The sequence below is a fragment of the Ambystoma mexicanum genome, chromosome 6q (genome assembly GCF_040938575.1).
Source record: "Ambystoma mexicanum isolate Mex_15411 chromosome 6q, UKY_AmexF1_1, whole genome shotgun sequence".
Lineage (NCBI taxonomy): Eukaryota > Metazoa > Chordata > Amphibia > Caudata > Ambystomatidae > Ambystoma > Ambystoma mexicanum.
Window position 1 is genome coordinate 1174978035 of NC_090937.1, and position 12860 is coordinate 1174990894.

At 46.6% G+C, this 12860-nt stretch overlaps 1 protein-coding gene across 1 annotated transcript in view; it reads right to left on the reverse strand.

Annotated features, from left to right (window-relative positions):
- The window catches only part of WDR19 (WD repeat domain 19), a 2828275-nt gene that overhangs the window by 61330 nt on the left and 2754085 nt on the right, over window positions 1–12860 (reverse strand). The gene's annotated exons all lie outside the window — the stretch shown is intronic.

Below are 12860 nucleotides of genomic sequence, written 5' to 3' on the forward strand. Positions count from 1 at the left end.
TAGGTAGCTGTCTGACGTAGAGACAGCGGAAACCAGGCTATTGTGTAGGGATCCCTCTCCCTACTTCCTCAGAGAGACAGTGTGGCTACCTAAATCAAAGATACTGGGAATGGCGAGGCTGTTGGTGCTGGGCTGGGAGGTATGGCACAGAACATGGCAGATGGTGGCATGCTCGGCCCCGTTCTCCTTGCAGGTACCACTAGTGGCGCTATGCAGAGAAGATCCCCTACTGATAAAAGGGGTCCGTAGATACTGGGAACCGCTGGGCCTGGCTACCCTAGGAGATATATGGCAGGAGGGGGAAGCACTGGAATTCCAGAGGCTAGTAGAGGACATTGGGGTGCATAAAGGTCAACACATTACCCATTCCAGGGTTATTAAACAAGTGCGAGAAAGGTGGCCGGCAGCGGTGCTGGCAGAGCAGCCTGATACCACCGTTGAGACGATGTATGACGTCTCGGAGGGTGGACATAAGGTATCCCGCATATACGAGTTACTGGTGACCAAGGCGGGGAAGGAATTGCTCCAACTGAGACGAGTTTGGGAAGAGGAGGTGGGAGTACCCATGTCGGATGGGCTATGGGAGAGAGCCCAAAGGTATCATAAGAAGGTCTCCCGGAACGCGAGGCTCCAGCAGTTCCATCTATATGTAACACATAGAGCATACTTGACCACTACGCAAAATTGACAGGTTTCGGGGCCCGCTGACGCAAAGATGCCCTAGGTGCGGGGAGGAGGAAGCTGGGATGTTACATATGTTCTGGGCCTGCCCGGAGGTGGGTAGGTTTTGGACAGAACTGAAGCTACGCCTGTCAGGGAGGGGCATTACGCTGGAGGTGGAGTCAGCTTGGTCATGCACGCTTGGGGGCTTTCCTCACGCTTGGGGGCTTTCCTAGACCACGCAATCTCAGAAACATTAGCAAGATAAAAGACCTGGCCTACATCCTGGCTAAACGAAGGATTGCAATGTGCTGGAATGCCGCCCATAGGCCCAGGATAGAGTTGTGGTGGGCTGACCTCATGAAATGGGCGGAGGCAGAAACGGCTGCTTGGTTTGAAGCGGTCAGCAATGGGGGGGAGGAGGAGGTGGCACCCCTAATACAATGGAGGCAACTGGTGGTTTCAATGGCAGGCTCCTCCCAGGCCGACTGTGGCGACATCGACACGGAAGAGACAATGGCAACACACCCGCCTGAAGATGAACAGGCTCAAGACATGGACACAGGGGCTCGAGTTAATGGGGTGGGAGGGAGGACAGAAGAGTGAATTTTGTAATGTTACATGGTGGAACTTGACCATGGAAGTCCTAATTATTTGTAATGTTTGGTGTGTTGTTATAAAATAAAACAAAATTCTAAAAAAATAAAAAACTTACTGTAAGGCATTTAGATTGCCACTTTCTCTTAAACCAACTAAGAATATGAATTATCCACGTTCACTGATTGGCAAACATCTATATTTTTGAATGATCTTGAAGCTCACAGAACGGCAAGATTCTCTATGGCACGTCAAATGTGGCAATGAGATGAACATCAAGATTGGATGCCTTGTTTAGTCACCTCTTCTGTACTAAGCTTGCTAAGCTTGCTGCCTGTAACTTTCTTCCCTTCAACACCATTTGAGATAATTAACTGACACACCAGCGGTTTTCTTTAACTGTTGGCTGCTCACGCTCAATTTCATTTTAACTGCCTATAAACACTTTATTAATGCATAGATTGCTGTTAATCATTTCAAAGGCTAATTTCTTTTCTTTACCAAACGCCAGCCAAATCACAGCAAATGTTTGTAATGGCAACATTACATGGAACCAAAGAGAGATAAGGGAAGATGCGTCTCAGCAGCCTGAGGTGGTAGTGACAGGATTTGGATACGTTATTGATCTGGTGGGACAGGGTTAGGTCTGAGTCCAATTTGCGTCCAAGGTTTTTGACTGTGCTGGTGGTGGGGGAAGGGAGCGCAAAGGTAGGGTGGCCATGGGAGTGGTGGAGGGAGCAGAGCAGAGTTGCCACATGCCATGATTTCAGTTTTCCGCCGGGTTGAGAAGGAAGTGGTTTCTAGTCATCCATTGGTCAATATCACTAAGGCAAGCTGCTAGGTCAGGGGGGCGGCCAGAGCTTATTTTAGCAATTCTCAGGATAATTTGGATGTCGTCTGCGTAATTGTAGCAGGTGAGGTTGTGCAAGCGGATCATCCCTGGCAGTTGGTGCATGTAAAGTTTGAACAGGAGCGCGGAGAGGCAAGCGCCTTGGCGTACTCCGGTGTTCACTGGGCGAGCGGAGGAGGTAAAAGGTAGTGATTTGTGTTCTGTTGCTAAGGAATGAGGCAATCCAAGTGAGAGCCAGGTCTCGGATTCCAAGGAAGTGGAGTCGGTTGAATAGGGTTGAGTGGTTGATTTTGTCAAAGGCAGCTGAGAGATCAAGGAGAATCATGCGGCGCATCCTTCAGAGTCTGCAGTGACTTTGAGGTCGTCCCAGATCGAGATCAGTGTGGTTTCTGTTCCATGGCTGGGTCCGAAACCAGACTGAGCAGGGACTAGTAGTTGTTGGATTAGGCAGAAAGTTTGAGCTGAGAGTAGGCAGAGCGGTCGATGAGTTTCGCTAGGAATCTGGAGTTGGAGATGGGCCTGTAATTGGATGGCTGGAGGGGGTCGAGACCTGCCTTTTTCAGAAAGGGTTTGATCTGAGCAGCTTAGAAGGGGTCTGCGAAGGAGCCTGAGGTGAAGGAGTTGTTGAGTATGGACCTACCTTGTTCTCCAGCACAAGTGGAGGAGTAGATTTCTTTGAGAATGGGGGTCGGGCAGGAGTCAAGAGGTGACCCGGAGTTTCTGCTGCTGAACAGTAGTTTGAGGAATTCCTCAGTCGAGATCGGCTTGAAGATCGGCGCTACGGGATAGGGGAGGATTTTGAGCAGGGGTAGTTGGCGGCAGGGTGAGGTTGGAGAGGTTGGTATTAAGGGTGGCTGTCCTGTCAAGTGCTGTTTTGTAGAAATGATGGGGAGTGACGGCAATGGAGAAAATGATTGCTCTAACTAATGGCACTTATCAAAGGTTTTTTGGCAACTTGGCTCTCAATCCATGAATTTGTGGTAGATAAAGAGCATAACTACTTTAAGCCTATGGTGCTCTGTACATTTTCAGTAACCTTAAACAGACAGTATTCCATGACATTGGACCTGATATAAGGGAAGCTAGAACTGCAATACGGAGGAACTATCACCTCACCTTCAACACAGAGGCTTGGACGGAGAAGAGGGGGGTTGAGGGGGAAGGAAGATGTGGGGTTGGGGGGCGAAATACAGAAATTAATATGTTTTGAACATTGACGGTTACATGATACAAAGGGGGGAGCCAAAGACAGCCGGTCATCTTTGAAAATGAAATGCTGTATGCTCCCAATACGCTTCTGTTGTTCATTATTTGTAGTAGGTCATGGCATTCGCTATGGAAGCAGAAGTAATTTTAAAAGCACTATTAAACTATTGCAATGGCTGCTGCAGTGAAGCACCTTGTGCAGCATAAAAAAAACACTTGCGGTTGAAGTCAAGTTAATGGCAAAATTGTTTAATACAGTGTAATATGAATGTCTGGTTTACCCTTGACAGAAGGCAGGTCATTTTTTTTTAAATTTTTAAATATGTAATTATTTGTTCTACTGTGGGTTGACAAAGTATTTTTAAATATGGAATTGTTCCCTGGTATATGTGGTAGGACATGGCATTCACTATGGAAGTAGAAGTCATTTTAAAAACACTATTAAAGTATTGCGATGGCTGCTGCTGTGAAGCATGTTTTGCAGCATAGAAAACCACTTGAGTTGAGGTTAAGTTAAAGGAAATTATGTATAATACAGTATAGTAGGAAGGCCTGGTTTCGTTTTGACAAAAGGTAGGTAATTTTTAAAAAAAGATGACATTATTACTACAGGTTGATACTTTAGATATTTTTAATTATGGAATTGTTTACTCATATGCGTAGTAGGACATGGCATTAAGTATGGAAGCAGAAGTAATTTTAAAAGCACTATTTCAATGGCTGCAGCAATGAAGCACGTTTTGCAGCATAGAAAACCACTTGCAGTTGAAGTGAAGTTAAAGGAAATGTTGTATAATACAGTATAATATGATGGTCTGCTGTAGTTTTAACAGAAGGTAGGTCATTTTCTAAAAAAAAGATGTCATTAATTTTTGTACTGTAGGTTGATGATTTAGCTATTTTTAATTATGGAATTTTTTCCCTAGTATACTTATTAGGACATGGCACACTCTTGAAGCAGAAGTCATTTTAAAGCATTATCAAACTGTTGCAATGGCTGATGGAATGAGGCAAATTTTGCAGCATAGAAAACAACTTGCAGTTGAAACAAAGTTAAATACAAGGTTGTACAATACAGTGTAATATGAGGACTTTTTTTTAAAGCAATATTACATTATTTGTTGTACTTTAGGTTGATAAATGAGGTGTTCTTAAATATAGAATTGCTCAGTTGCCAACATTATCCATTCCAAGCTGTGTGTGCTTATGCAGTGCTGGTGTTTGTTTGCACCCTGGGTACTGTAGTCTTTTTATACTGGGAAATACAGAACTACAAGTTCCAGAATGTAAAGGAAAAAAACAGCACTGGATAAGCACCGACAGATTGGAATGTGTCATGTTGGCAACTATGGGATTGTGGAATGGTATAAGTAGTAGCAGTAGCACATGTGAGTCACTTTGTATACTTTCAAAAGCATTAATTAGGTATTTGGACAGGTGCTGTAGTGAAGTATGTTTTGCAGCACAGAACATCAATTGTTCTTCAAGTGATGTTCTAAAAGAAAAGTGGTATAACATAATACTTTGAAAATGAAAGAATACTTGTAGTATGTCTTCTTGGATGTAGATTGTGGAATGTAGATCCTGTTGAATCTGGAAATAGAAATCTGTAAAACTTGGTACAGTGGGTGGCGATAGAGGAGGCTCTGAATCACAGTACAAATGCACTCTCCGAGATGAAAGATACATCTGAACAGTTGAACTAGGGTGAGATGGAGAGTTTTTGGATGTGATTGGTTGGTTGATAGGTGGGTGTGTGACTGTTTGAATGTAGCCAATCAGGGCGTGTTGCAGAGATAAGGGTAAAAAGGGAAGAAGGGCTGCCCTGTGCGTTGACATCTGCGGACATAAATAAGCGTTTGCAGACGGCTTGCACATGCCATCCGGGCTCTTTCATCATGACATGCAGGGAGAGAGTACTCTGGAGGCCACGGGCATCACAGATGTCCACGGACGTCAGGAGCCTCAACCAATCAGGCTTCCTCTTTGTGAAGGAGGAGTTGAACTGCAGAGAGGACAGGGCAGCAAGTGCTTTATTTTGTTGTTTGAATTGCCAAAAGGATGGAGCTCAACAAGAAGACTCTTTGGTTTATAGGAGATTCTTGGGTAAATTGGCTGCAGATAAGCATAGCACCTTGGCATCTCACATAATCTTGGCTTTGAAAAATTGGAAGTGGTATCGTATGGAGTCTGTGTCATTAAATGGAGTCAACAATTACCCATATGTGAAGATATGGTGCATTTGAAACAGCCAGAAATGATTGTAGTACATTGTGGAGGTAACAGTTTAGGGTGTGTAACTGGTGTATCTTTGCAATTTGACATGAAAGATACTTTCAAAATTTTGATGGAACTTTTTCCACAAAGAATGTTTATTTTTTCACAAATTAGTCACAGACAAGGGTGGAAAAGATCCAAGTTTGTTTTGTCCACAAATTGAAAAACCAAGGCAGAATGTCAAAAATGCATTTCTGCAAGATTTCTTAATAGCATCTTTTGAAAAGGATAATGAACAACATGATGCAGTGAACATTTTCAGAAAAGGTGGAGTACATCTATCAAGTGTTGGAAATTACCATTTTCTTTGCAATGTATGCAGTGAAACGTTTTTTGTGAAAGAAATGAAATTGGAAGAGTATGTAATGAAAAAATGTATTAGTATTTTACATGCAGATATGTTCTCCCATCCGCTGAGATCAAGGGTGAAGAAACACAGAAAGGGAGCTCATGGTCTTTGGTGGTGTAATGTGAATGGGAGGTGTAAAAGAGCCTTGAGTACCGCTTTAACGCTTTCTAGTCACGCCATACCATTTTTTTTATTGCTTGTATGGCAGAGAAGAGGGGTCGAACAGAACTTAATTTTTGTCACCTTTATTCCCCTATGCTATACAAATACTCCAGTATTTGTACCAGAATGTATTTTAATGGCGATGGAAATGCAGGCGATTCTTAAGGAGCGCACCTGCTTTATGCATTAATATAAAGCAGATGGAGTCTATAAGAATTTATTATACACTTTTTTAATTGTATTTTTAGACTTTGAAAGGTGGTTTTCCATGGAACATTTTCTTTTTTTTGTTATTTTTCATTTTTTGGCAGAGGGAGGACTGCCGAGGGGAGGGGCACCAAACACTATAAGGGAGGGACAGGTGGAGAAGGGAAGATGTTGAGCATTAGTCATAAAAACGAAGGTAGGGGAAAATTCCTTTCATGGGCCTTCCCAGCAGCTTCAAAGGCGCTGCGGAATTGCTCCACCCTGCAGGTGAGTGCATCACAGTACACAGATAAAACAGTCGTCCTATGAAGGTACGTGTCAACTGCCTCCTGTATGGCCACTGATGCAGCAGGAGGAATCCTCTGCCCCACTGAGGTAGAATGAGTGGTGGCTGGAGTGGAAGAGAAGGGTGGAGTAGATGAGGTGCCTCTACGCCCCGTGAAAGTAACTGCCCTTGTAAGGGCAGTCGGGTGGAGAGTCTGAGTGTGGCGATGTATGGAGGTGGTGCTGAAGGAGTACTGCCCATTCTGGCCATGACTAACTCAGTGCAGCACATGCAGGCAACCTGAGCCTTCAGAATTCCCCCAATGGTGGTATAAAACCTCCAAACCCAGGACTCTCTCGAACCACTAGACGTTGAAAGTACCTCTTCTACTGAATTCTCATCCTCCTCTTCCTCCTGCAGCTCATCTGCTGCAGTGCCCGTTCCCTTCTCCAGGCCCTCCAGGTAGTTGTGGTGGTGGCCCATGAGGGAGAGGGAGAGGGATGGCCATGATTGATGCCATTTTAGAGTTCTCCAGCTTCCAAAATGCAGCTCCCAAGAAAGGTGTTCTTTTGTCCTCTCCTAGATTGAGAATGATTATGATAAACAAGTGCCTCCTATGGGAGGAACCGTCCACAGTCTTTCCTGCAGTCCACAAACTTCGGAGGCCAGAAAAGGGCATTCAAAGTTGTAAAAAATTCAGAGAACAACAAAAAATGTTAGTTGCAGTTGTGGAAGAGTAAAGATTCAACTTGATAGTTAGTAGGGTGGGTGTAAGTTGGATTTCAAGATGACCGCAAAGTACGGAAATCGTCCGCGGACCCGCAATCACACCGCACGGACAAGTCATTATGTTTGCGGCGGTCCGCAACCACGTCATGGCTTTCCCAGACTTTAGCACACCCGGGTGATGTCACGTGGGTGTGTTGCGACGATGGAGCCGGGCCTCGACGTTTGCGAACTAATTAAAAGAGCGTCACACTGTTGCAGACTGTCTGTTGATCGTGAACATCCTTGCAGCCAGATTAAATAATTCCGGGCATGCTATAGGGACTGCGACCGGGCCCTGAAGTTTGCAAACTATTTGAAAGTGTGTCACGCGGTTGCGGACATGTTTGTTGTTCATGAACATCAGCACTGCCGGGTGACATCATGTGGGTGCGCTATCAGGTGCGCAACCGTGCTCTGACATTTGCAATCTAATGAAAAGTACACAAAATCGGTGTGGACCTGGCAGTCTAGTGTTTCCAAGCTACCAGCGTGCCCGCTTCTTCCTCCCCACCTCTGTTTACGGCCTCATGCCTCACCGTTGTTTCGGCTTTCTCCCATTTCTGGAGATCATGCCACCAAGCTTCCACTCTCGGCCTTCTGTTTGCTTTCTAACTCATTGCTATTCTACGTTTAGCAATTATGTATGCTAAGTCTTTAAGCTTGCTCACATGTTTGAGTTTATGCGGCCCAGGAAACCCCCTAAAATATCCGCCCACAGGGAGTCTATGTCCAGATTTATCTCTTTGTCTGCCAAGAGGTGCGCCACCTCCTTCCAGAATCTCCTTATTTCATGACATGACCAAAACGTATGCACCATTCCTGCGTTCACCTCTCCACATTTTGGGCATGTCTGTGTTCCCGCTCATGTATGCTCTGTGGGTAACAAACAACTGAATATGTTGCAGCCGCACATTTCTGGATACTTTTTTGTGGTAACCTTGCGCCCTGATCCACAGCCCATCTCCCATTAATTCCCTTCCCTCCTCCTCCCAATCATGTCTCATCTTGATCACCTCCTTCCCGACCCCAGACATCAACAGCTCCTATATCCGAGAGACTTCATGGCCCCCTTCTGACACATCACAAAATGTTCCTATGGCAGCATCGGGTGGTTGGGCCAACACAGCCTCTGACCATTTACCTTTGATCATTTTAATTAACCTAGCATATGCAATGTATAGTCCCTGGTGTAATTCTGTATCCCCCATCAATGTGTCAAACTCTATTGCTTCCCCGTCTTGCCATACATCCCCTTAGGTCGCTATACCTTTCGTTTCCCAGTGCCTTCTAATTATCCCTCTCATTTGTCCATCAATCCCTTCCAGTGTCACTAGTGGCATTTGCGGAGAGCACGGGGTCGGGTTCCCCATCACCCTACAAGCCCTCTGCTATATTTCCCAAACCAAGTTCAGCAATCTCGTCCCCCCTCCCGCTGCTGTTTCGACAACCACATCCATTCGTTCAGAAAATGTGGGGCGCACTCTGCTCTGAGCAGTCTAGACTCCGGTGTGTGGTCATCCGCCAGCCAGAGCGCCACATATTGCAGTTGGCTGTACACTTAGAAGTTGGGTAATCTAATGCCTCCTTGCTCATATGGGTTTTGTAGCTTCCCTAATCCAATTCTGTTCCTGGAATTATGCCATACGAACCCCCTGCATAAACTCAGTATACCATCAAAGAAACGTTTAGATATCAAATACAGAATGTTCGCAAAATAATGTAATAACCTGGGCAGTACTACCATCTTCAACAGCGCTACCCTCCCCATCATGGCCAAAGGTAGTTTAGCCCAGAATGTTATGCTATTTTTAATTTTAGGCATTGCCTTCACCGTGTTCTGCTTGTGTTCAGCCTCAACCTTATGGTATATGTCTATTCCCAGGTATCTGAACGTTTCAGTTTCCCACCTTATCTGCAATACCAGCAGTTTGTGTTGTGGTAGACCTAAGTATCTTCCTAGGGGGAATATGCTAGATTTTTTGGGGTTGACTGTTATGCCAGAAAACATTGCATACCGCTCCATAACCTCTAAAATATACTGCAGATTCTCCTCGAGGTATCTCAGATACAATAACATATCATCCACATACATCGATATTAAATGTTGCCCACCCTTACTGTCAATCCCAACTTCACTGTATTTCTGTCTCAAATACGCCGCCAGGGGCACCAATGCTAAAATAAAAAGCATTGGGGTCCACGGGCATCCCTGTCAGGTGCCGCTACTCAATTGCCATTGCTCGGATATTAACTCGAGCTAATGGTCTGTTGTATAGCAGCTGGACCCACTTCAGATATCCCGGCCCAACCCCATAATCCCTCAACACAACCAGTAGCCAGGGATATTTGACCGAATGAAATGCTTTCACTGCATCCAGTGAGATTATCGCTATATCCTGGGAGCTTCCCTTGGTCTAATCTGTGACGTGGTGGAGCCTTCTAAGGTTGTCTGATATACACCTGCCCGGGACATACCCTGTTTGATCCAGGTGGACAAGTTTGTTTATAACGGGACTCAATCTATTTGCCATCACTGCTGTAAGTATTTTAGTGTCTTGCTTAAGCTTCGAAAGCAGTCTGTAGGACCCGCAGTCTGCATCTGGTTTATTAGGTTTAAGTAGCGGGATGATTATTGCCTCCCGAAGGGATGCAGGCAATGTATTTACATTAAACGCTTTGTTCGGCATTGCTAATATCGGAGGGACCAATTCCGTCTTATATGCTTTGTAAAACTCGCTCGGCAGACCATCGGCGCCTGTGGCTTTGTTGGTAGGTAGTGTCTTAATAACATATTCCAGCTCGTCTAGCGTAACTGGAGCCTCTAGGCTCTCCCTTTCTGTTGCATCAAGCTTGGGCAGAGCGATATCTGATAATGCATCCACCATGTCTGTTTCTCCCCCATCCATAATATCTGCATGCAATTCCATATAGTATAAAAAAAACAGTCATTCACCCCTTCCTGAGTATCTTGCATCTGCCCATCTACTTCCTTCACCACTCTGATTGCTTGCCTAGGGGCTTTGCTTTTATATAGCCATGCCAGCAACCTGCCTGGTCTGTCTCCCTTCGCATGTTGTCTCTCCACATATCTCCTGTAATTTAGATTGCATAGTCTCTCCCAGTGTTCCCTGCATACCTGTTGTAATAGGCTAGTGACTGTAGTTTCGACCAGGGTTTTCATACCCTCCCGCATTTTCGTTTCTAGCTCCCTCTCTACCATACGCAATTCCCGTATTATGCCGCCCTGCAGGCCTTTCGACTTTGATATTGCCACTCCCCTTACTACCACCTTAACTGCCACCCACGGAGTCCCAGCTGATTTTACACTACCCATATTATATTCAAAATACTCTTGTATGTTCTTTCTCAAATCTTCTCTAAACACAGTGTCTTTCAGTGCCTTGGCCCGGGGTTCTCGCTCTAGGGTCTGAGATCTGCTAGTAAGATGTCAGTATTGATCTTCACTTTGCTTTCCAAACCACTTGTGCGCTCCGCCAGCGTTCTCACGTCTTGTCTCAGGAGGTTGATGTCCACACTAACTGCATCAATTTTGAATTCCAATGAGGTTTTTAATTCTGCCATGGCTGCGTTGAGCTTGTTCTCCCACGAGGATTTCAGGTCTGCTATGGCCTCCAGGATCTGTTGATCGCTACGCGTTGGAGTGGTTGATCCACGCGTATCCCCCCCTGCGTGCGTAGAAGCATCCGGTGACTGGGCCGGCTTAGCGAAGATATCCATCGTGGGCTGTTTCCCTTTACCTTTGCTGATCTTGGACGCCACCCCTACTTGTGTTGTGATTGGCGCTCCAGCCCCGTAGAGTCTTGCGACCGCCAACCAAAGCCGCCGCTGGTAATGTGTGCCCTGCGCGTATACTATACTCTCTGTCGCACCCTGCGCTACTCAGCGCCAATTCTAGGTGTAGGGTTAGGTGCGCTGTTTGCTCCTCTTCTGCTCACTCGCCATATGCGGCCAGAGCCGCTGTGGGTTAATGGAGCAATGTCCCTTCAGTTATTCTCTGTGCAGCCACCGCCCACAGCCATCAATTATGGGATTCCGCCGTAGAGCCATGCCAGCTTGGACCGGGATCTAGTTGCTTGGGCACATGTACCCACTAGGTCCCGGAGTGATTCTAGGGGGAGATCCGTTAGTCTGACTGTTGTGCCACCATAGATTGCGTTCTGGATCTTCTCCTTAGGTTGTTCTGGTGCTGGAGCTTGTATTAGTCTCTTCGCTCCACCGTATCCTGCGATGATGTACTCTAGCATGGCTCCACCCTCACTGGCCAGTCATCCGTCGTGATGTCCTAACTCACCACCAGTTCTGGAAGGCAGTCTGGTTATTCGAGCGTTTGAGCACTCGTGCATCTGTCAGACCCAGTGGTAATCCAGGGCCGCGTTGTCTGCCTTCACGGCACGATCCGGGTGTTGGCAAGATGTTCTGCGTGGCTCCCATTAAGACAAGCTTCTTTTAGACCTCACAGTACAGCTGATGACTTCCGACGGGCTGGCTGTTTTGTAAGATGTTGCCCAAGCAGCCGGTTTCGGATATCTCCCCTGCGGCCAGTGTAACACACTGGGCAGTGGCTTCAAAGCGGCGTTTCCCCCAAACGTATCCGCCTATAAAGCTCTCACCCAGTGTTTCAGCCATCCGTTTGCCCCTTTGCTGCTCTACTATCAACTTCCCAGAGCAACACTTGTTATGGCACTGCTATGTGGGTGGTCGTATGCCCTTACAGCCAGTCCCGTAATTGCAGGCTGGTTTCAACGAACCAAGGATTCCAGGACACTATGTGCCCAATGTTCATTCGTGCACCCCAGTGCGGCACCTCCACGCTTCTAGTTCTGGGCAAACATCCCAAAAAGGGCAAGGCATCCCCCTAGCGCTACTTCAACACGCCATCCACAGCTCACCTGTCGTTCGCAGTGTCGTTTATAATTCCATTGGGGCTGCTTGCGTGGTCACCCACCAGGAATTCCTGAAGGGGTCGCATCCACAACCTGCAGAGTTGGATCAGGTAAATGCACAATGACACCATGCAGAGCAGCGACTTGATGGTCCGCACTGTGACTGTCTTCAGTGCCAACAGCTGTTGCTCCTTGCATGGCGCTATCCTCTTTTCCGAGGAGGCCGCCAGGCAGGAGACCGTGTTGAGCCTGGCCCCCAGGAATAGTGCGTTCTGCAATGGTATCAAGCAGGATTTTGGATAGTTGACGGAGAACCCCAGATCTCTCAGCAGCCGGATGGTCCTCTCCGTGTGTTCGACGGCTACTTTCCCGGACTTGGCACGGATGAGCCAGTTGTCGAGGTATGGGTACACATGTACCCCTTGTAGACGCAGATGGGCCGCCACTGGGCAAGGCACTTCGTGAACACCCTGGGTACCGACTTTAGTCCGAAAGGGAAGGGCCTTGAACTAGCAGTGCCTTCCCTGCACCACGAAGCACAGGAACTTCCGATGCTTCTCGTGAATGGGGACGTGGAAGTATGTGTCCTCCAGATCCAGGGATGACAAGAAGTCT